General features: G+C 39.8%; 1 protein-coding gene across 6 annotated transcripts in view; it reads right to left on the bottom strand.

Annotated features, from left to right (window-relative positions):
• LOC120516555 (spectrin beta chain, non-erythrocytic 1) overlaps positions 1 to 26,178 on the bottom strand; it is a 256,791-nt gene that overhangs the window by 177,076 nt on the left and 53,537 nt on the right. The window lies entirely within an intron of this gene.

The raw sequence follows: 26,178 nt of genomic DNA, 5'->3' as shown, positions 1-26,178 counted from the left end.
ACATGCAATAGAAAACGTTCTTTGCTAAAAAGACAAAAAATAAAAGCAAATAGAATAGAAATAGAACATACACACTACAGTTTACACCATTTACCCTCCAATATAAAATAGTGTAAGGTTTAATTGTATCTTAATGGAGATGTCATCCTACTTAATTTTTTAAAGTCCATTTCATAAAATAACCCAGGTACTTGTCAAATTTTGATGGCATCAATGTTGTATGTCAGCGTTTCTCAACCTTTACGTATTTGCGACCCAAGTTTTCATAACAGTTTTAATTGCGCCCCCCTGACGTTTTTTTACAAGGAACCCACTAATGCCAATTTGTTCTTTTTTAATTAATGATATATCATAGATGCATATTTTATCATACCTGCTGTCACACATGTGCGATTAGGAGGCAGTCAGAAAGCCTAAAGGTGAGTGAAACATCGCAAGATGAAGGGTTGTCACGTGGTACTTTCCGGAATCTCTTCTCTCCACAGAAAAGCCGAAGAAAATTAATCATCAACATTTCCAGCTTCCAAAATGGTCGCCACAATATCACTTCTGGTCACATGAACAGACATTACTTCCGACGCTTCAAAAAGACATCACTTCCGGTTTCCATCAAACGATGTTATTTCCGCTTCCTGCCAACCATTTCCTTTTCCCATAATACATTTCTGTATAAAAACGCCATTTTGACTGATAAAATTTGTCAGCTGTTACCTCTTTGATTCATTTGATTATTTATTTTGCTACTTTGTCCGCAGGACAATATACGGGGACGGTCCCCAACACTTTGTTTGTGTGAAACGTTTGCTTATTTTGGGAAAATCTCCACACTACTTAACTTTTATCAACATTTATCTAACTCTATGCTTATTTTTCTAGTATCAGAATGTAGTTTGTTAATTTGTTTTGGTTTCAATAGTATTTTTCATATTTTCGATTCTTGTTTTCATTTTTTCACATCATCGTGCCCTACAGTTTGAGAACCACTGTTGTATGTCATGTTGAATGTAAACCAGGACTGATGTCATGATTGACAGTATTAGGAGTAGCAATTGTATAAATTTGATGTTTACTACTGCTGGTATGAGCTGATCACAAAAAATGTACAAATATTTTGACTACTGACCCCTCACTATGATTTATTGGTTACTTGTGTGTTTTGTTTTGAAAGTAACTGCCTACAAATTAGTAATGCCTGTTGATCTTTTGTTAAGAGAAAGGAAGTTTTGACAACTGACACTTAACATTATTTAAACAATGCAGTTGTTGGGAGAGGTTAATTAAAAACATCAATGGGTATATTATATCTCTGGCTCTTCCCTATTCACTGTAGTCTTGCTCTGTACAAGTAGCGCAACATTCATTCTGTAGTTGCCACAAATGTCTGTCTACCACTTTAAAAACACATTTCTTATGGTTTGTTGTGATGTAAGATTTTGCATATAACTTGATAAATGTTTTGTATGTCTTTATTTGTAATTTAGGCGAAGCAATGTAATTTAGTGTTACTTTGGTGAGAGGCATTCGTGTTTGCCCCCCCGTTTACGACTTTTCTTTGTAATTTTACGACAGGATTTGGGGGATGTGTCTTAAACCAGTTTGACGAGTCTTTCTTTGCTAAAGTCTTTCTATAATCCCCCACACAATGCCAGGTTAGTTTAACATATGGTCTTGGGGGGTTGCAGGTATTAAGATGTACTATTTCCTCCATTGGTCTGAGATATGGTTGTCTGGATTGGCTGTAGGGGTTGGACAGAAAACCTATAAATTTGCTTGCTCAACCACATTCTCTCTCTCTAACCAACATATGATGAAAGAAGCATCTCTCTTGCTAACCTGTGATTATGTAGAAGTATCTTTCTCTTGTTAACAACTGATGAAGACCATCACACCATGAACTGAAGACAACACAATGAAGAGCACAGCTTCAGTCATTTTGAACAGACATGTGGCTAAAAGCTGAGCACCAATGATGTCTTAACTAGAGACATGAAGTAACTACAAGTCTGTGTGCTACCTGAATTACATATCACCATTTTATCAGGTTGTATGGTGGCCAATATTCAAATGTACTTTGCATTTTGTTATTATTTATGAATATTATCAGTAATACATTATTTTATGTGTAACTTAACTCCTGCTTGTCTTTTTACTACATCTAATTGCCTGAGGTTATAGATATAGAAGGGAAGGTGGGGATAAGTTATATACAGTGGTAAGTCTGTGAGATTAGGCATTCTAAGGCTACATGTTAATAATACAATAGGGGAAAGTAGAGCAATATATATATTACTCTACCAAGATAAAACATGGTTTCATTGTTTTTATCTTCAAATTTCCTGAACCTGTGCCTCACCTACAAGTCTTAGACAGAAAATATACAAACCTTATCCACTGCATAGTATATCCTAAAACATCCTTCCTCACAAAGCGTAGAAACCCAAATCAACGTAACAGTACATGTATGGATTACAAACCTACAAATTGTTAATATGAACTAATTACCCTGCACTACTTTGTTTACTTGTTTTTGTCTTTGCTAAGAACTTTCTTCACAGCTGTAGGACTTTAGCAAGGCTCTTGTGCAACCTACATAGACATGTGTCTGCATGCTAAAATAAACTGACGTTCCAAAGAGTTAGAATAGAACATAAAAAACAGAAAAGATCTCATTTTGATTTGGTTCTTCCAGAACGTGCTTCAGCCAGAATGGAAATATGTTTGATTTTGTTCTCGGTCTGCTTCAGACTCTTAAGTTTTGTGTTTGAAGTGTGAGGTCCAAATCTTCTCACATAAACAAACCATAAAAACCACACACTGCTTTACATAATGCTTGGCAAAAACATGTGACTATTTGCATGAAATTAAAAGGTGATGTCATCTCTTTCTGAATATAAAATACTCATTAACTTTAACAGCACCCTTGAGGCGTATGGACATTTTTTGTGCGAACATAATCCCGTCTCCCTCCACCCTTGCAGGTTATTGTGTGTTTTTAAAATGATGATCTAATGCAGGAACTGCTTTATGTTAATGCAGCTTCCTTTTTCATAGAACAATAGGCTATTTATCAAAGCGATTACACACCTGATAACACTTAGATCACAAATACTGACACTGTAGCAAATTTGGGAACATTCTTTACCGATTCCGTGCATGTCTCTTGTGGTTACTCATCATTCCTAAGGTATGAAACATAATCAGTCTTGGAAAATAAAATATCTAATATATTGTTAGCACAACACAACTTGCCTTTATGTCCCTGGTTGACAACCCTTAATTTTACTTAATGTCATAACACAAGTTTTTATAAGCCTATAATAAACGGGCATACATACATTCTCAAATCTGCCTAATCCACTTCGGTGTTATGGTTGACCAGATTCTATCCTGGCAACACTGGTCGCAAGGTAAGAAACAAACCTGGACTGGGTGCCCCTTCATTGTAGGTCACTCGTGCACACTGTCATACACACGCGCTTAGGAAGCAGCCAACAAGTCCTAAGGTGAGTGAAATTTTGCAAGATAAAGGGTTGATTATAAGTACTAATGTCTCTCTCTCTCCATCTACAGAAACAAAGAAGAAAAACAATAACTCATTGACCATACTCCTCAAAATGGCCACGATCCCATAATCCAAACCATAGGTGACATCACTTCCAGCTCCACCATAACAACTTCATGTCTGACCATCCCTGATGATGTCACTTCCGGCTCCTCCGTAAAGACGTCACTTTCGGCCATCCCCGATGACATCACTTCCGGCACCATCACCATGGCGCCACTATCGGCCATCCCTGATGACGTCACTACCGCTGATCTCCGAAGAACATTGTTTCCATTTTATCATTTCGTGCCACCATTTTGTACTATAAAAACGATCATGGCCAACATGTTTTGTCGAATGCCTCATATTTTAATTATTTTGACCGTTTCTTATTTTCAAATTGTTAGTCAAATAATATACGGTGGTAATTCCCCAACTCTCTTTTTGAGTATTCCAGCATATTTCTTTGTTACAACACACACACTTACACATACTGTGGCTAGTTTAGAGTCACCAAATAACTTTAAAATAGGCATGGCGTATGAGGCTATCCAAAGCCTCGGAAAAACAAGAACTTGTCAGACCATACAGACCACCAAGAAATAGTCTTGAGCAGAGGAGACTGAGTGAGAATCTAATCCAGGTCTTGAAAATTCTCAAAGGCATTATTAATAAAGCAGATAACAGCAGAATTCTTTCAACTTGAAGGTGACTCACATACTTGAGGATACCAGTGGAAATTAAGGGGGAAGCCAGGAAGCACTTCTTTATGCAGTGTTGCAAGAATCACAGTTAAAGGAGAAATTTTGACAATGATTGAGAATTATGTGAATGAGATATTTAGCTAAACAAATGAATGACACATGTACTGAGTGGAACTGTTCTCGTTTGTCAAATTTCTTATGTTTTAATTGTAAACATCATGCTGTAAAGCTCACCAGGCTCTACTGGGAATGATTTCATTTGTTTTTATTAATTTAGATTGCAAGTATCACTTAATTTGTATATTTGTAATGCTTTTTGTTTGTTTTTTTTATTAAATTTTACTATACCTTCACCTTAATAGAGTTCATTTCCATATTGTAGTAACTGCTAAGCCTTATTCATCTCTGGCATTTTTTCCCATGTTCTTGTCATTTGTGAATTGCTTTCAATAAACAGTATCTACTAAGCAAGTTAATGTAAATGCTTAGGCTGTTTCAGTTTATTACCCATTGTCACACACGTGCGCATGGAAGGCAGCTAAAGGGCTTGAGTGAAGGCAGTTCTGAGGCATGCCGGGATGTGGCAGAGTGCACTGACTCTTTTTCTCCCTTTCCTGTAGACCATTCCCGGGAGATTCCACCTGGCTCTCTTGACGTCACTTCCGGGACCGAGCCAATGGAAATAGACCTTACCAGCTCCGGTCCCTCTGATGGCACGTCCGGGTGTGATCCAATGATCGAAGAACACGTGCCCGATCCTTATGACCTCACTTCCTGTCTTCCCCTTTAAAAGCCTGCCCCTTTTCCCTTTTCCCTCAGTCTTGTTTTGGACACGTTTGTATGCACTTCAGTGCTGTGTATTTCTATAAAAGAACGACTTTGCAGCCAGGATGCAAGATTATACGGGTGGCTGCCCCAAATCTTTATCTGAATATGTCTCATTCGTGTGACACCATGTATTCCAAATTAGCCTGTCCTTGTCACGTGAGGCACTAACTAGGAACCAAACATTGACAGCTGATAAAATCAGCACAAGACCCATTCCTTGACACATCCATCCATTATCCAACCCACTATATCCTAACTACAGGGTCACGGGGGTCCGCTGGAGCCAATCCCAGCCAACACAGGGCGCAAGGCAGGAAACAAACCCCAGGCAGGGTGCCAGCCCACTGCAAGACACACACACACACACACACCAAGCACACACTAGGGACAGTTTAGAATCGCCAATGCACCCAACCTGCATGTCTTTGGATGTGGGATGAAACCCACGCAGACACACGGAAAGAACATGCAAACTCCTTCCTCGACACATTTTTGTTCCAATTTATGCATTATGTTTTTTTTTAACAAAAGCGTCAAATATAGTATTTTTTTTTTAATAGGGAAATCAGTCGAGAGCTAGAGTTCTGACAAGAAGTGAGAAGGGGCATGTCACATACAATGAATTTGCGTAATTCAGTTTTGTTTTAAACATTTCATGTGTTTGTTGTAAACGCTGTTCAGCAAATAACGTTCTCATTGCTGCAGCCATGAAAAGCTTTCTTGTTATCAAGTACAAGTACTGTATGTGAGCACCACAGTTCTAATCAAGAGTGCTTCCAAATTCAGTTGAAGCTCCAAAAGATGATCAGAAGCAATTCAGAGGTATTTTGATTTGGTTTTCTGACTGCTGGCCTTTAGTTCTGAATTCTGATCTTATGGACTTTCTCACACTGAGCTGTTTGTTTTCCTTTATGAAGAATGACTATATAAACAATAACGTACAAAGAATTAACAAGAACATAGAAGAGCGGTTTTCTAAAAGTCAGTTAGACCCCAAAAATATTTCAGTTTTTGGAAATACAAGTAATTATTTGGTCAATAAATTGCCGCATTGCCTTTTTGTTTTACATTTTTATACTTTACCAGTAGCAGCGCACTGCAAGATGACGTGCAGTGAATACACTTGACTTGAGCATTCATCGTTTTCATCCTCTTTCTCTGTACATTTAACATTTGTTTGCTCAGAGGTTGATGCGCTTACTCCTTCCTGAGCAGCTCTTCTTTTCTCCACCCTAGTGGCCCGCTTCTTTCTTCTTCACGTTAAAACTGATTGTCAGTGTTTATGTTGCAATTACTTAGTACGTTTTCCTTAATTTTTCACTTAAGCTGGCCCTTAAGTCTTTAATCTGCCTCAAGAATGATTTAAGATATGATGAGGGAGGGGAAGTGACGGCGAAGGTGGTAGGGAATGAGAACGGCGCCGTATGCATGTGCCGCATGGCCGCCCTGCTGGCCGTTGCCGAGAGTTGATTCTACAATAAAATAAAATTAAAAGAGGAATAACCTTGAAGGTCAATCGTCACCCCGAAAGCGGATAGTAGACGTCACGTAGTAGAGTGTACCAAATTTCAGGTCAATAGTTCAAACAGTTGGTGAGCTACAGGTGATTTAAAATCCTGGACAAACAAACGGACAGCCCCAGTAGCGTATTATATAAGAAGATACATTCCAAGTGACTTCTGTGTTTTTATATCCCAGATTCACTCAATATTCTGCCCAAAACAAGTGCTGTAGATTTTCACTTTGTTAGCTTAACTAACTGAAATAAGTTCATCTGTCTGTAATACCTATGACATTGCTTGTGACATGCTCATTCAAGGGTGGGACTCTGGTCACATCCATTCTATAATGTTTGTTATGTGTAGTAATAAAATGTATTGCATTTTTCATTCCAATAGATGGTTTCTACAACTGGCACTGTAAGTTAATAAAGTACATTTTAAAAAGAACAAAATGAGGGAAAATAAAACGGCTGATAAAGAAAAAGCAAATCACATAGAAGCTCAAATCATTGTTTCTGATTTCCTATAATTTTATCTATATCATTTCTTTCTTTAGTAAGTTATAGATGGTGCATCACAAACATTAATGGTGAATATGCCCAAGTGGCAGGTGGACAGAAGTGAGCTTGTATAGGTTGTGAAATGGTAAATGGTAACTCTAAGATTAATGCCAGTTGAGCATCAAAACTAAATAAATGGGCCTACCACAATGGATGCTAATCCTGTCCACCTACTGTGGAGACTCACTCACTTGCATGCCAAAAAAGTGCCACATCAAGGAATTTCCTCATCATTAGTAATGGTTCTTTATTGAAATCTGCAATCCATAAAAAGTTCAAAGGCAGGAAAACATTAACAAAGGTGAAAATCTCTAAGCAAAAATCATAAATCAGAAAAAGGTTAAAATCACAACAATCAGTGGAACACACTAAAACATAAAACATTAATGCATAAAGGTCCTCAGTGCCAGAGCAACACTTCCCACCTTTTATTTAACTTGATCCTCGCAGTCTATTTAGCGAGACAGACAGTGCTTTATTTCATTTAGCCTTTAACAGAAGCTCAATAAATACATAAATTATTATAACAAACAACAATCAACCCCCTCAGATACATGGTAGAATTAGTAAACAGAAAGAAAACTTCTGACTTAGATAAAGATGGCTCTGAGGCTAAAGATCTGCGCTGGTATCCAGAAGGTTGCCGGTTCGAATCCCCGTCACTGCCAAACTCTGCTGGGCCCTTGAGCAAGACCCTTAACCTGCAATTGCTCCAGGGGCGCTGTACAATGGCTGACCCTGCGCTCTGACCCCAAGGGGTAGGCGAAAACTAACAAATTCCTAATACAAGAAATTGTATAAGGCGAAATAAAGAACAAAAAAAAAAGGAACAGAAAGAGCAATCCCTACGACTGCTGCATAATTACTTCTGCTTAGATAGATATACTGTATACTGCAGAGGTGCGTAGGCAAAAGGAAGCACTATGGTCAGAGCCCCAGCCAGTTGCCAAAAGTACACATTAGTCATCGAAATCAAAATTAATTGTCAATATTTTATTGTTGAGCTAGTTACATTATTTATTTATATTTAATAAATTCAAAAATATTATATTACACTGTATCCTTGTGTGTCTGAACCTCTTTGACCGGTGCTCTCTCTCAAGTGTGCTCCTGTAAAGCCTGCATCTCAGACTCTGTTATTATTTTTTGCTCACCTCCTGTCTGCGTTTATATATTTTCCGTCTTTAAAGGCAACTCCCCGCATTCCTCCTACATCTTTATTTCTCCTCATGTGTCTCATTCACTCACACTTTATACTTTCTCTTTGTATTGCGTCACCAAAGGGACATGGATCAAGGGACAAAGATTTTCTTTTTGTATATCTCTCTATTATAATAAAAAAAATCTTAGGAAGAGATATGAGACGTGACTTTCTCAGAGAGACACACTTTCACATCCAGGGAGACAAGACTTTGTTCCATGAGATTTAACTACGCCCGGGGCCCGGAAATAAATAACAAAGAGTAGATGACAAAGTAGAACATCGTAAAGAATTCGAAAGCATTGGCATGATACACATGCAGAGCCAGGTTATAGATAATGGAAGTACGAAAATTCAAAAGTCTCTAAAAAATGATTGTAAAGATCGCATTAGCGCAAACAAACGGAAGTTATTACTTGGTGAAATAACAGAACAGCGAGAAGAGATTGAATATATTGTTCAGATTTAAACTTTAAGTTGGAAACTTGTAGATCGTCTAATTGGTGTTGCATTCAGGGAAAAGTAGTGTTTCTTCCAAATGAAGAGGCGTATCCGCGAGAATTAAAAGATTTGTTGTTTGGCGAATGTGAATTCTCGCAAGAGAAAATTTCAAACCCTGCAAGGCAAGAGTTTATGCAAAGAGATTTGGAAAAGTCCTGCCCACATCTAAAACATTTACAACCACGCAAACAGTTCAATCATTTCTCATTTGTGTGAATGCTATAGTCAGACACAGTTCATGTAGAGAGAAAGAAACGATATTCAGTCACGGGCAGTTAAACGTTGCGTTGTCACTATGTAATTCCAAACAGGAATCAAAATTCAATGGGATATTGATGAAAAAGGTAAAAGCTAAAAGAGATCAAATATATGGACTATTGCTTGGCTTTAAAGTTTAAGTCGGAGACTTGTAGATCGTCTAATTCGTGTTGCCATCAAGGAAAAGTAGTGTTTCTTTCCAATGAAGAGGCGTAGCTGTGAGACACGAAGTGGCTGTCGTGTAGCGCAGGCCTCGGGGAATTGAGCAAAGCCCCCTAATATAATCTATATTTCATTTCTTTACCTTTCTGCACATACAGATATTAGCATTTTATTATATTCTAGGTACCTTGGGATTTCAAGTACTAAAGTGCACATGATAGAAACTTTGAAAATATGTCCTGGAGATGTCTGAAGCATGTATTCTTGCACCAGGCCTAAATTTCTTCACTTGAACATCACTTCCCATAAAGTCATAATGAAAAAATACACAGTGATCATTCATTTTGGTTTGGAAATAGAGCACCTGTTTCCAGACTCATTGAGTGTCAAGTAAAAATGCCTGAAATAAATCTATGCATCTGTGTAAGTTTGTTGGAAGTGAACTTCTGGAAACTGTTATAATACAAAAGGTCATGCATTACACTCTTAACTTTCACTTTGATAATATTCCAAGTTTTAACAAGAGCAAAAAAGTCACACTTGGAGTTGGATGCAATACTATGTTAAGTGATTTTTTTATTTTTTTGGTTGCTTGTTTTTCATTGGCAAATATATAATACTAGCTGTGCAAGCCCATTCTGGAAAAAGTCTGGGGTCCTAGAAACTATTGAAATCGTCAGAAAAAAACTGAAATGTAGAGATGGCAGGTAATTGAAAGGAACTATTCTGGGCGTCTCTTTCCTAGTTGCCGACGTGCTTGCCTCGCTTGTGCATTAGCGGCAGGAGGAAAAGTAAAAGATTATGTGAATTTCCCCTTGGGATTAATAAAGTATCTATCTATCTATCTATCTATCTATCTATCTATCTATCTATCTATCTATCTATCTATCTATCTATCTATCTATCTATCTATCTATCTATCTATCATATAGTGCCTTTCATATCTATCTATCTATCTATCTAAAAGGGATACTGTTTTGCTGATGTCAGCGGCTAAGCGACTTTGTCTTACTTCTGAGGTTTCGTTTTGCTGACGTGCTCGCCTCGCTTGTGCATTAGCGGCAGGAGGAAAAGTAAAAGATTATGTGAATTTCCCATGGGATTAATAAAGTATCTATCTATCTATCTATCTATCTATCTATCTATCTATCTATCTATCTATCTATCTATCTATCATATAGTGCCTATCTATCTATCTATCTATCTATCTATCTATCTATCTATCTATCTATCTATCTATCTATCTAAAAGGGATGCCGTTTTGCTGATGTCAGCTGCTAAGTGAAATTGTCTTACTTCTGATGTTTCGTTTAGCTGACGTGCTCACCTCGCTTCCATGTTATTAGCAGCTAAGTGAGTTTTCTGTTTCCTCAGCCCGACTCCACCTCTCACATCCGGACTGGACTGCCACACACACACTGCCACACGTAGACATTTATATATTAGATTATTTTGCGCAAGTCTGTAAAACTCTTAGGTGAGAAATATTTTGCCATTAATTTATCATCCATTTATTTACTGAACTTCCTTACTCCTGTCCTGATGGTGCAGACACCGGAGCCTATTGTGTCACGTTTAGGCACAGCTCAACAACCAAGCAAAATGGTGTGCTGGTCCATAGCAAGACTTACTCAGTCAGTCAGAACCAGTCAGTTTTGTTGAACATGGCTAGAAAATAGAGTATCCACAGGAAACCCTTCCAGACTTAGAATAAGTTTGTAAACTCCTTTTGACCCTGTTCTTTTAGAGTTGGGAGGTAGTAGTGCTCCCATTGCTACCTTAAGTCTGTCATGCCAGGATACAAGCAACAAATCAATTTGTAAAGTAGGAAATGGCTGAAAGGCCAAATACATTATTTAGTTACTTAAGAAATGCATTAAAAGCAAAGCTAGGGCTCTCTATAGTAAATTACTCCATCCATTATCCAACCCGCTATATCCTAATTACAGGGTCACAGGGGTCTGCTGGAGCCAATATCAGCCAACACAGGGCGCAAGGCAGGAAACAAACCCCAGGCAGAGCGCCAGCCCACCGCAGGTAGTTATAATAAATAATAATAATTCTTTGCATTTATATAGCACTTTTCTCACTACTCAAAGTGCTCAGCAATTGCAGGTTAAGGGCCTTGTTCAACGGCCCAACCGAGCAGAGTTCCTATTGGCATTTACAGGATTTGAACTGGCAACCTTCCATTTGCCAGTGCAGATCCCTAGCCTCAGTGCCACCACTCGTGTGCGCCATCTTTTTATCCATTTTCTAACCATCCATATTCAATGTCGCAGAGAGCCATATCCCATCCCAGAAGCATTAGCCACCTCTAATGATGAGCAAATCCCATGGAGTTTACTTCAAATCGCAGAAATGATCTGTAACGTCAATGAAGTTGGCAAAACGTATTACGGTCAAAAGTGCAGAAAGAACTGAACTAGTTTTGAATCCAATATAATAATACATTAGTCTTTTAAGTGTTTGTAATCAGAATATAAGTTTAATATGTCACTGAGCTCTGTGGAAATATTTTAAATCTACGTTTCCTTTCTAATCACATGTACAGCTAACACAAAGCCAGATTTAGGACATAGGAGTTCACCATATACGAACTGCTAGGCAAGCATTTTAAGACAAGACAAGTTAAGGACAAACTGCGAAATGGGCATTGTACTCTTTCTGTGCGTCAGAGTCAGCATGACTTTGGATCTTCTTTTCCTTGTTTGGAATGGCATGATTTACCTAAGTGGGGGCCTGAACATGGAGAAAAAGAATAAAACCTTGGAACATTACTCGGCACACCTTTGAAGCCTTCGGACAGATGGGAGATACCGTCATCCGAGCTGGAAAATCCTTCCAACGCAGTGATGAAAATGGCAGACTCTATATATCGGGCCCCCACTACCCGAAAGGTCTTGTCATTGCTTCCTCGTCTGTTATGCCGTGTAAACCGTCATTAAAGAAAGCTGTTGTTTCTCCTATGTGATTTCTTACCACTGTATCACTAAGAGAGGGGTATCGCCTTTTTATATTATATCGTTCAATGTTATTCGACATGCCGCAATTACAAAAGAACTTATTCCAACCAGGGAGCTAGTGCCCCCTGCTGGATACAGCGTCTCTGAGGGCTAGGAAAGCGTCTGTCAACTATCAATTATCATGGCCGAAATGATGTAAACTGTGAGGCAGCAGTGCTAATCACTGCACCACCATGCCTTAAATGACAAGCTGGAACATTCTTCTCGTTTCCCATCTATCATACAGGTGCTGCAAAAATATCTTCAATCAACAAGATATAAATGCCTCATAAACAGTAATAGGTTTTTCATTATTATTTTTATTTCACAACGTCTAATGTGTTTTCTCACTTGGGTCTCCTTTAAAGCTTGCTTTGACTGCACCATATGGCTAATTACTTATGCATTCGGTCTGGAATATGAAACTGGCCATGCAGCATGGCAGCGGGTAAGTGAATACACTGGGAACGGTGTTAAATACTTGCCAACAATATTCATATTATTCTCATTATGGTTAGCTAATATGCCTCCTCAAATGAAAATGCTACAAGCTTTTATTTGCAGGATGCAAACTACATATTGGGAAGTAACATTACATATACGTGAAGCGGATCGGGCAGCGATGTAAAATGTGAGGAGGAGTATGCTTACAATTTGCATGCGTAAAAGTTCTGCACATGGCTGCTACAGCTGTGTGATGTCACACTGGTCTTGCAAAGCATCATGGGGCACCGTTCACCTAAGCCAGCCAGATGTGAATTTTCAAGAAAATTCGCTCGCCAACCCCCGGGCCTGCACTATGCGATATCCTCTTTGCGGTTCTGCCGCTCACATATGGGGATGCGAATGTACAATTTAAACAGATTGTTATTTTCATGGGAATTGTTACATATGCATAATAAAACTAACTATTTTACATTACAGAGAGTAATTAACCATATTAAAAAATAGTAAAACGTAATAATTTGAAAGTAAATTATGTTTCATGTTGCCTTAGAGTTATTCGTATTGTGCATGGCTGAGTATGTTTGAGAGGAGGGTGTGACTCTCATGGCCAAAGTCTCATCTCGTCCCAGGATTTTTTTATTTTATAGAGAGATATTTTTCAAACACAGTCACTGGCAAGCACAATGTACTCGCTGCGAAAAATGTTGCAGTGAATTTCACCGATTGACACTAGCTACCAGTCCATCAGTCCTAACTCATTAACGTCACGTTTCTGTACATGACATGCACATCTTTTCAGTGGAGCTTACAAACCAGACAAAAACTCAAACACAAACTAGGACAACTTGCAAACACCTCATAGATAGTGAAGTAGCTGGAATTCTGACTGTGTCTCCTGGTGCTGTGTGTGCTACACTGGTACAAACCACTTTGCCATCATATCCTCAGCATAAGAAGTCCACAATATTAGTATAAAGAAATATTAAACATTTTATGCCACTTATAGCATAAACTTGAGACTCTTTACATACAATGTATCAAGTTCAATTTGCTTTCTTTGATATTACCTAAATTAATGTGACTGTACAATTTTGGACTTGCAATGTCAGTTATCTATTTAAAATCTGAAATAAAAACACCAGTTTTTCATGTTTTTATGATCTTCACAAATGCACTCCCACTTATTGCCCTAACTCCCCAGGTCAGCAGCTGGAAGCATTGTCCCTGGGCCGAACCCAACAAAGAATGTCCTCGTACTTTGTAGTCAGAGATGAGATAACGCAAGCCTTGTGCAAGTCAGGCTGGTCTCAGTTGGCCAAGACCGTGAAGAAAGGGAGCCAAACAATGATCTCATCCCTGAATAATTGCTGCTCTCGGGACTGTTCTTTTTCCTCCCTCCCCTTTTTTGCTTCTCTGCATGCTAAACTCGGCAACACAAAACTGCCCAGGGGTCAAGGGACAAAGATGTTGTATTTTTATATATAATCTATATTTAATTTCTTTACCTTTCTGTCTCAAGTGTCCAGTGTTCCTTTACACGGTACCCTCCCTCTGTACAGAAGAAATTTCACAATATAAAAAGAGCAGACAAGACATCCATCACTCCATACTAAACCCACTGCACTTTTACTTTACAGCTTTCCTTTAATTTAAACATTCCATTAAACAGTGGGATACCCCAAGCACACACACTAAACAGCTCTGACATTTCAGTTAACACATGATTTTGACTTGAAAGCTACACTACTCTTAAGAACAGACACAAGCTCTGCAGCAATCAAAAGTTGTAATTTTGTATTTCAAGGTTGTTGTGGGAGACATTGTTCATTTTGAGCCAGTTGTGCAGTTAACTAGTAATATGAAAAAGCAAAACATTAATTAAAGTTATGTACATGCAGTGATTTATTTTCTGCCTGGAAGATGTTATTGCCAAAAGTTGTAAATTATATTTTAGAGAATTCTGCATGCATTTATTTTTTTGTTCTGTAACTAAACATAATGGAAAGTGACAATAATTAAGAAAAGTCAGTGGTATGATGTCATATGGCAAATCAAAAACCACTGTGGTTAAGCTGTCTAGGGAAATCATCCTGATTTTTGACTCTAGATCTAAAGCAATACCCAATATTGCCTGTAGAAGTCCGTGTCAAATGACTTTCTTTGGCACAAGTTAGTGCTATTGCTTCCTCAGAGCTCCAGAATCATTTAGTATGATATATTTTCAGTCACCACCTGTGTGGAGTTTACTGATTTTCCCCATGTATGCATCGGCATTTTCTGGGTACTTTGATATTCTTCCTACACCTCAATGACTTCTCTTCTCGGTACTCAAATGTGGCACTTGGTGCCACGGCCCACATGCCAAGTTGTTTTGCCTACCTAAGGTAAAGTCATCCCTGATGGAGGATCACAAGAATCGTGGGGTAGAGGGGTCCTTTCATCAGATTGGCTGGCCCAGCGCTGTTTCAGCTGTGGAATGGCCAGATGGGGGAGGCAGCTTGATGGCTGAGGCCTCCAGGACTCTAATCAAATCCAAATCATATTATGGGATATCATCTACTGTTAAATTCTGCTCCGTACTTGTAACATTTTTTTTATTTGTATACCGTATTGAGGACTTGATCTGTTCTGTGTACTGTATTGTATTGACCCCCTTCTTTTTGACACCCACTGCACGCCCAACCTACCTGGAAAGGGGTCTCTCTTTGAATTGCCTTTCCCAAGGTTTCTTCCATTTTTTTTTTGTCTTCTTAGAGAGTCAAGGCTGGGGGGCTGTCAAGAGGCAGGGCCTGTTAAAGGCCATTGTAGCACTTCTTGTGTGATTTTGGGCTATACAAAAATAAATTGTATTGTATTGTATTGTAATGGCTTGAATGTTCGAATCAGGAATATTGGATTGGTTTGAATAAGATAAGGAGCATGCTCTGATACAGTGCATTACTGCACCCACCACGTGACAACCAGCTCAGTCTGAGTGCAGCCATGCAAAGGGTGACACCTCAGCACCACACTAGTTCAGGTGGAATGGAGTGTGACTTGAAATTGACGGGCACCCTCTCCAGCCGTGATTCCTACTTTCTGTGGAAAGCTACAGAGACATACTCTGACTCTTTGTGATGCTAAAATGGAAAATGCAGATTTACAAATCTGATTAGGGCGGCACGGTGGCGCAGTGGTAGCGCTGCTGCCTCGCAGTTAGGAGACCCGGGTTCGCTTCCCAGGTCCTCCCTGCGTGGAGTTTGCATGTTCTCCCCGTGTTTGCATGGGTTTCCTCCGGGCGCTCCGGTTTCCTTCCACAATCCAAAGACATGCAGATTAGGTGGATTGGCGATTCTGAATTGGCCCTAGTGTGTGCTTGGTGTGTGGGTGTGTTTGTGTGTGTCCTGCCCAGGATTGCTTCCTGCCTTGTGCCCAGCAGACCCCCGTGACCCTGTATTCGGATTCAGCGGGTTAGAAAATGGATGGATGGATGGACAAATCTGATTAATTTCTAAAGCAAATAATACATTCTCCGCTTGAACGGGCCCTGGCCTCATATGGGGACAAGCAGGCTGGCAAAATAAACCAAGGTATGTCTGTCACTTTCTGGATCTTTCCCATCCATGCCCATTACATGACTTGCACCTGTCTCCACTCTTCATATTGCAGGTGGTAAGTCCATATGGTGAATCAAAGAAGGATCTTTGGTTGAACCCCAGTCAGTCTATGAGTGTTTAACAATGCCAAAAGTACTTGGAGTAGAACCACTGCTTCTAAAGGTCAAGAGGAGCAAATTAAGATAGCTTGGGCATGCAGCTGTAATGCCACTCTGGGAACCTCTCTTGGAATGTGTATAAGGCATAAGAAAGGACCCCAGGGCTGACACAGAATATAGAGATAGATGATATTAAAGTTAGCCAGTGAGTGCCAGGCGATTCTCCAAGAGGAACTGGAGACTTGTATTGGGGTTAGGGAAGTGTGGTCTGATTTATGTAGTTTTGTAGTACTATAACCCTTTTAAAAGTAATAATCCACCCAAAAATGTTTTTTTTGTATCTGTTACTTACCCTATGTAGTGAAGGCTGAGAAAAAAAAATTCATACAAAATTATGATATAATAGAACCCAGTGGTGACTAGTGTTGTACAACAGCAAACAATGTAAAAAAGGTCTATGGGAGAAAAAAAAATTCTCTGTGATGGCCTGGGTGAGCTCCATGCTCCCCTGTTGCTTTTAAGAGCCTTTCCAACTTGGCACCATTGACAATCATAGACCAAGAAGAGCTGGGCAAATGAGGACACACACATATGGCAAGGGGTAGGTGAAAAGAAAGCAATGTTCTTTTATTAAAAACAATCCTAAAAACATTCAGTGTTCAAACAGTGCAGTTTAAAAATCTTCTTCAATAAATAAATAATCCATATAACTGGAGCAAATGCCAGGATGTTAAAATATCCACCATTAACATGTTCAGATAAAACTAAATCAAAACTAACGACAGGTAAAAATAACTCTTTGCAGGTAAAAGCTTTTTAAAAATCCATGAGCCCTGGTATCTCTTACTTAAAACAGACGTCTCCCCAGCTTACCCTCTGCAGATCCATCAGACTGAGGAAGCGTCCCGCCAACAGACACAGCCACCCCACTAAATACAGGCTCGGGCCCCTCCAAGCTGTAGGCATCAAACAGGGCTACCAATCCAAGCCTTGCCTCGCTCTATTTGTCCGTCCCCCGCTGCAAAGATCGGGTCACTTCAGCTACTAAAGATGCTCAGCTAGAGCAGACCCTCTTCAGCCCTCTCTGAGCGTCCATCCCATATTCCCCTTGGGGCTCCTTTCCTGGCTGTCTGCCTCTATCATCTTGCATGCTGCTCACACACCTCTGTCATCCCTTCTTTCAACCTCCATCCGCTGCTCTTCCTCCATCTCCATCTCTTGTTCATTCATTCCTGCCTTCTGCTGTGCAGGCTGTTCTTATCTTACCCTCCCTTACTGGGTGTAGGGTCTGAGGCCTGAATCAGACACCTGACTGATTGCACCTGTGGGTGCGCCATCATCCAGGGACCCAGAGCAGAGAGCACTCCCATACACCCGCATCCGATTGGAGTATGCACACTGCTGGGATGTGATTATTTGTTTAAAATCCAATCTACACCACAGACCACTTATTACATTCTCACATTAATCATGCCACATAATTCATCTTTGACCAGTTGTATGTTCAAAATGTGTAAAACACGTGCATTTTTGAAGATTTGCCTTTCCCCACATTCAATGGTCAGGTATCTTCTCTTCAGCTTAAAAACATAGTATTATGTTAATGATGTACATTGATTTTTCTGGGTGCATCTAAAACAATGCCATGAGTAAGACCGGATAATGAAGACATAGACTATACAACACAAGTAATGTGAACATTTGTTACTCTTACCATTGAAGTTTTTCAAATTGTTTGCCATTGTACAACATTGGTCACCATTAGATTCTTTATATGATATACTATTTATCTCCAGTTCTGTTTGAAAACATGGGATAAAAAATCTTAAATGGAGTAAGTAACATCCTTATATATAATTTGATACTATCTGTATGTATGGTGTTCGCGTCAATACTCCGTATGGTGTTCGCATTGTGGTCCCCGGCCGGGGCTGGAGCCCAGTCGGGACGCCCAGGAGGACCAGAGGAGGGCTTGTGCCTCCTCCAGACCGCGAGGGGCGTCCGCCCTGGTTATGTGGGGGGCCTCGGGTAAAGGGCTTGGAAGCCCAGCCCTGTAGGGACCCGTGGCCACAGGGGAAGAAGACAGGAGACACCCGGACGGCTTCCGGGTGCACAGCCGGCACTTCCGCCTCACAAGGGTGTGTCCAAGAGGGAGTGCCAGGAAGCAGCTGGAGCCCATCCGGGTTCCCATATAAGGGGCCGCCTCCCTTCAGTCGATAGTGGATGTCGGGTGGAAGAGGACAGAGCTGGAGAGAGGATGGGAGGCGGTCGAGAGAGAGGCACAGTGACTGAGAGTGTGGCCTGGACTTTGGGGAATCGGTGCAAGAGGCACTGGGGTGTGTGAGCACGAATTTGTACATATTACTTGTAAATAAATGGTGTGTGGTGGAACTATGTTGTCCGTCTGCCTGTGTCCGGGTCCCAGTCCACAGCATCAATAACTCGACTCAATACAAGTTAGAACCATGCAATGGGACTCTGCCTCTGTAGTTAGAACATCACGTGGCAAACGCGGATGCAGTATTGCATGATTGGCTAAGAATGTTCGAATGCTTCAATGACGCCTCTGGACGGCCGAGTATAGAAAGTCAGTGTTGGTTCGAGCAGATAATAGTAAGTTCGGTTGGTTTTTGGAATGTTGGTTTGGTGGGGCGTACTTTCCAGGACTAACATCGTCGACTGACTTCGACAGCTCCGGAACCGTAAGTAATTTAGAACGTATCGCCATTTGTTTGGTACATTGAAATCTATCTTTGGGCAGTTCAGTTTTGGCATCCGTCCTTCTGACATCTATTGGCAAACTGAGTAATGACGGCTGGGTAGTAACAACGGTCATTGTTTAAATTTTAACCAATCTCAGATCTAAAGTGACCACAGCAACATAATTATTACTCCGACTCTGATTAGAGTTGTAGAGTACGGTTTGTTTTGAAAATTTGTTTGCTGGAAAAAATCAAATGAGGTGCACAGAAGAGCTGAATTCACGTCTCGCAGCCCCGTTTAAAGAGGAAGCTCTTCATTACGTCGGCCGAAAAAGTCTATATTAAGCACAAATCAGTGCCATGATAACAAAATCCTATCAAGGACTTAAAAAAACAAATAATTCTTTGCAGAGAAAGTATGGATTTGACAAACGTAGAATTTGTAGCCTGATTCGATCGGGCTCCCAGTCGCTAGTAAAAAAATTAATTTAGGGTGGTGTGGTCCTTCAAGGAAAAGTGGACAAAAATGTGAAGAAATGAGGGAATCTCTGGGGTTAAAGTGAACAGCAGATATGTTTAAATTTCTGTTTTTTTAACTGAATGATCAATGATTGGGCTAACCTTCATTCAGATTGGGATCAACCAAAACCAATTACAGAATCGGCAGAAAATCTATGAATATTAATTGCTCGAGAAGCTGGCTTTCGCTCGTCAACAACCTTACCTTTATTCTGAGACATATTGCAGATGCTAAACTAATTATGTCTCACCCCTATATTACCCGGATCACTGTGACATCACAAAATGAACTGTAGGTGTGCAAACAATCTTAGACAAGATCGGCATTGTGGCAATGGGACCATACAGTAGTCTTCAAGACAGTATGAGAATAACAGTACATGATTATATAAATCCTGACGTTATCTAGCTGTCTGTCTAGGTGTTCACTTGAAAGATCCAGAGAATTTTGGCCTTGATGTAGCATTTTTAAATATAAAGAAGAAAGTTTTGTTCGTATCGGCTGAATATACACTACCTTTCTAATGTAGTTCCTTTCCTATAGCATATGACATTAAATCCACTCCCAGCAGATGTGTGTCAGATTTAACCCTAGTATACTGGATCTGTAAGCAACTACTACACCACCAAGTGTTCAGGAATTACAAAATTTGAAATGCATATTTGCTTCCAAAATTATTGCTGCCACATGCACATGCACACCTATAGACTGTGTTTAGTTTAAAAAATAACAAAAGATGAATTATAACAACTTTCACTTTATGCAGACGGAATGATACAATTCCATTGTCATATGTTAAATGTCACAGATATACATGGGTGTACTTTTTTTGGAGTGTATTTGAAGTTCTGTCTCTAAGGAGCTGAGTGGCATTTTTCATCATAAAATCCAAAAGGACACTGAGCTGTTCATTCTTAGCCTCATTACACTGCCAACAACTGGATAAATTATTACTTTTAGCAAGGAAATTAATTGGATTAAAAACGACCACCCGCTGTTTCACTTTGGTACACATGAAATATAGGGGGTGGTTTTGAAGGGAAATTAAAAGTTCTTTGAAAAACTGTGGCTGCCTGTTTTGGGAAAGTTTTCCATTGGCACTTAAAAGCTGCTGCTGAAGGGTCAACGTCCACTGGATTTAGAGAACGTGCAGAGCAAGACGTGATACGGTGGCTAGTTTATCAGATCTGTTATATACCTATGTACTTATGCCGCAGGGTCTAACATCATTCTGTGGAGTTACAGTTATCTTTATTATATATTTTCTTATTTATTTTTTAAATTTTGGTATTTTCCAATGTTTTAAAATGAATAAAATCACAGCATAAATTAAAACAAAATCAAAATTCAAGTACAGCATTTCCTAATGACAATTTGCAGCTGATAAATGGTACCACAACCACAATAGTTTAATTTGTGAATAAAGATGTCATACTTGTGATATGATAATGGTAAACAATGACCTCACTGCTAATAAAAGCACATTTTCCAATACAACTCGGAGTCCTGCCATGTGCAAAAGTTCGCTGACAACACTGCTATCGTGGGCTGCATCAGGAGTGGGCAGGAGGAGGAGTATGGGAACCTAATCAAGGACTTTGTTAAATGGTGCGACTCAAACCACTTACACCTGAACACCAGCAAGACCAAGGAACTGGTGGTGGATTTTAGGAGGCCCAGGCCCCTCATGGACTCCGTGAGTTCAGCTGGATTATAAATTGGACTGGACTGCCAATACTGATGCTCTGTGTAAGAGAGGACAGAACCGACTATACTTTCTTAGAAGGCTGGCGTTGTTCAACATCTGCAATAAGATGCTGCAGATGTTCTATCAGACGGTTGTGGTGAGCGCCCTCTTCTACGTGTTGGTGTGCTGGGATGGCAGCATAAAGAAGAGGGACGCCTCACGCCTGGACAAACTGGTGAGGAAGGCAGGCTCTATTGTGGGCATGGAACTGGACAGTTTGACATCCATGGCAGAGCGATGGGCGCTGAGCAGACTCCTGTCAATCATGGAGAGTCCACTGCATCCACTGAAAAGGATCATCTCCAGACAGAGGAGCAGCTTCAGCCACAGACTGCTGTCACCATCCTGCTCCACTGACAGACTGAGGAGACCCCACACTATGCGACTCTTCAGTTCTACCCGGGGGACTAAACATTAACATTATACAAAGTTATTGTCTGTTTTACCTGCATTTCTATCACTCTTTAATTTAATATTGTTTTTTATCAGTATGCTGCTGCTGGAGTATGTGAATTTCCTCTTGGGATTAATAAAATATCTATCTATCTATCTATCTATCTATCTATCTATCTATCTATCTATCTATCTATCTATCTATCTATCTATCTATCTTTTCACTTTTGTATGAATGGTGGCCAATTAATATTATTAAACAGCATACTTCTGTGAATGACTGGCAATTAAAGTCAGTTTAAAGTACACTGTGGTACTTGTGTGCTTAAACAACAACTCGCTCCTGACACTGGAGTGTTATGTTTGAGGATAATCCCAGAAAATTCCTTCCTAGAAGCATTAAAGCAAACCACAGTGATGCCTGACAATGACCACGTAAACAAGTATAAATCAGTACAATGGCAAAAATTAGATAAGGGACATTGCAGTTTTCAGTTTAATCTTTGGACACAGTTACACTAACTCTTAAATTTGCTAACATCCTGTTTATGCTGATTTCACACAGTACTTTTCAAATAGACTTTGTTTGTCACTGGGTCTTGAACCTTGATCTAGGTCTTAATCAAGAGCTTATGTCGTAACATAAATTGGATGTGCAGCCTACCTTTGTCATATGATTTGCCACATGCCATGGCAAACAGAAAAAGCAGAGTAGCACAGGCACACGGCATGGGTGGCACAAAATGAACCCAGGTAACATCTGCTGACAGTAAAACACATTGCACAGGGTAACGGATCATTTTCATTGCAAACACAAGTCGTACACTCCAAGTACAGAAAAAAGTCATGACAAAAGTATTGTAGGTGTGAGCTATCTCCATCACATAATTGGGCTTAAGGTCCTTCTCGTGGCAAGTGGTGGCATGGCCACATGACATAACTGACAAGGAAAGGAATATGGCAACATCAGCTGACAGTGAAGCACATTGCACAGGCTGACTGTTTTCCTATGTTTTACCAAGTACTCCCAGCCATAACATGTAGTCATATCCATGATTGATCAATCATTCCTTAGCTTTCCTTTAAGGTCATTTATTACTTTTAAATACTAGTTGTTCACTAGCCCAACTTTCATTAAAATCAGCAAACAGAACATCTTACATCACTTCACACTCACTTTATCTGTTAAATGTTGCAACTTTTATGTCTCTTTTTAAAACAAGTCCATCTCTCTGTGTGTATACATATATATATAATATATATATATATATATATATATATGTGTGTATAGAGAGAGAGAGAAAGAAAGAGAGCATATATATATATATATATATATAAAGAGAGAGAGTGTATGTATATGTATACAGTATGTATCTATCTATATATATAAAATTCTTTTCGCGTTTGAAACAGAAATTATGTATGACCACAGAACATATTATAATGCACTCATGCACTCGTGTTTGAAACGTAAATTACGTATGACCACAACAGTCAGGTTACACAGAGAAAGTGAGACAGAATCAGATTGAGAGAGAAGGCTCGCTAATCAACGTATATGACAATCACAATTGGCCTCACAAACACCCAAACAACATGCTGAACAGAATTGAATTCGACGGATGCAGTATTCACAGGCTACCCCGTCACACAGGCGTCAGGGTCTGTATATGGAGGGATTCAATTATAACATTGAAAAAGATTATTGCCTACATCCAGAAGTTGCAATATGAGAAATGGAAATCATGTGTGAGTACTGCCAAGCACAGAGGGTTAAATTTGAATCACATGGGATGTGTTGTTCAGACGGCAAGGTGAAATTAACACCTTTAGGCCAACCACCTGATCCGTTGTCTCTTATTTCTGGCACAAATCCACATTCAACTAATTTTCTACAGAACATTACGAAATACAATTTGTGCTTTCAGATGACATCGTTTGGCACCACGGCTGCTACCGAGAATTCTGGCTTTATGCCGACATTTAAAATGCGGGGGCAAATCTATCATAGAATTGGGTCATTAATGCTGTTGCCTCATGAGAGCCACAAATCTTTCCCTTCCACTCAGTGAGCGAAGCCACTGGGTAATCTGCTAGTATATACAGTATATATATATATATATACACTCACCTAAAGGATTATTAGGACCACCATACTAATACGGTGTTTGACCCCCTTTCGCCTTCAGAACTGCCTTAATTCTATGTGGCATTGATTCAACAAGGTGCTGAAAGCATTCTTTAGAAATGTTGGCCCATATTGATAGGATAGCATCTTGCAGTTGATGGAGATTTGTGGGATGCACATCCAGGGCACGAAGCTCCGTTCCACCACATCCCAAAGATGCTCTATTGGGTTGAGATCTGGTGACTGTGGGGCCATTTTAGTACAGTGAACTCATTGTCATGTTCAAGAAACCAATTTGAAATGATTCGAGCTTTGTGACATGGTGCATTATCCTGCTGGAAGTAGCCATCAGAGGATGGGTACATGGTGGTCATGAAGGGATGGACATGGTCAGAAACAATGCTCAGGTAGCCTGTGGCATTTAAACGATGCCCAATTGGCACTAAGGGGCCTAAAGTGTGCCAAGAAAACATCCCCCACACCATTACACCACCACCACCACCAGCCTGCATAGTGGTAACAAGGCATGATGGATCCATGTTCTTATTCTGTTTACGCCAAATTCTGACTCTACCATTTGAATGTCTCAACAGAAATCAAGACTCATCAGACCAGGCAACATTTTTCCAGTCTTCAACTGTCCAATTTTGGTGAGCTCGTGCAAATTGTAGCCTCTTTTTCCTATTTGTAGTGGAGATGAGTGGTACCGGTGGGGTCTTCTGCTGTTGTAGCCCATCCGCCTCAAGGTTGTGCATGTTGTGGCTTCACAAATGCTTTGCTGCATACCTCGGTTGTAACGAGTGGTTATTTCAGTCAAAGTTGCTCTTCTATCAGCTTGAATCAGTCGGCCCATTCTCCTCTGACCTCTAGCATCAACAAGGCATTTTCCCACAGGACTGCCGCATACTGGATGTTTTTCCTTTTTCACACCATTCTTTGTAAACCCTAGAAATGGTTGTGCGTGAAAATCCCAGTAACTGAGCAGATTGTGAAATACTCAGACCGGCCCGTCTGGCACCAACAACCATGCCACGCTCAAAATTGCTTAAATCACCTTTCTTTCCCATTCTGACATTCAGTTTGGAGTTCAGGAGATTGTCTTGACCAGGACCACACCCCTAAACGCATTGAAGCAACTGCCATGTGATTGGTTGATTAGATAATTGCATTAATGACAAATTGAACAGGTGTTCCTAATAATACTTTAAGTGAGTGTATATACAGTATATGAACTATAGATGTATAGATATATGATTTTAATGATTGCATGATATTGAATATGATAAAAATCAATAATACATTCTTCCATTTTCTAAACCCACTTGTCCTTAGCAAGGTCATAAGGGAAGCTGGAGCCTAGCCTAGCAAGCATTGGGTGTAAGACAGGAACAATCCCTGAACAGGGCACCAGTACATTTCAGGCTGAACACGCTCACACACAAAGGGCAATTTTGCATCACCAATCCATCTAACTAGAGCACCAGGACCAAAACCAAAGTGACACAAGGAGAACATGCAAGCTTCATGCAGGGACCACACGGAATTTGAACCTCATACTCAGATGAGGTCAGATACCAAAATTCCTTATTTATCTGGAGAGCAAAGAAAGCAAAAATATGTAATATTATGTAATCATTTAAACATACTGATACTGTATATCCAAAAGATTAGCAACGGTTCAGCAAAATTAGTGGATTGGGAATATTAATAAATATCTGTCAGATTCCAAAGAACTTTGCGACTGTTCCTCATTAAGGAACTTAAATGTTTTCTAATTTTAAGTAAAACTGGACATCCGTTATTCATTAAGTAGTAATGTCCCACTTGACATTTGATTTTATGACTGGTGCAGGCACAATAAAGAAGAGGGTTGTTTTTATGAGCTGAGTAAGATAGATTTTTATGTTTGTTTGGTGAGTGGGGAGGCTGCTTACATTAAACCAATTACAGTTGATCTTCTTATATTACTGATTAACCTATCAAAACTACTGTATACCTGTTAAGTGTTACATTAGGCCCATACAACAAAATAAGCGAGTGTTTAAGACCCATATACAAGCAGTAATAGTTATTGTTGACTTGCACTGATGTTTTATGTCTGCTGTTTCTGGTTTACTAGACACAGAGAAAGCATCAGAAAAGAATCTGAGTGATAATCTGTCAGGAGTTCTGTGCATACTACAGATCATGTGCAGTATATCCACCAAATAGAAGGACAAGTGTCTGTTGTCTGTGTATTTGTGTGTCTGTCTCGTTGCTAGAGTTAGGAAGAAAAATTAAAC

This window comes from Polypterus senegalus, chromosome 16, assembly GCF_016835505.1.
Source record: "Polypterus senegalus isolate Bchr_013 chromosome 16, ASM1683550v1, whole genome shotgun sequence".
NCBI lineage: Eukaryota > Metazoa > Chordata > Cladistia > Polypteriformes > Polypteridae > Polypterus > Polypterus senegalus.
This window is presented reverse-complemented; position numbering and strand designations above follow the sequence as displayed.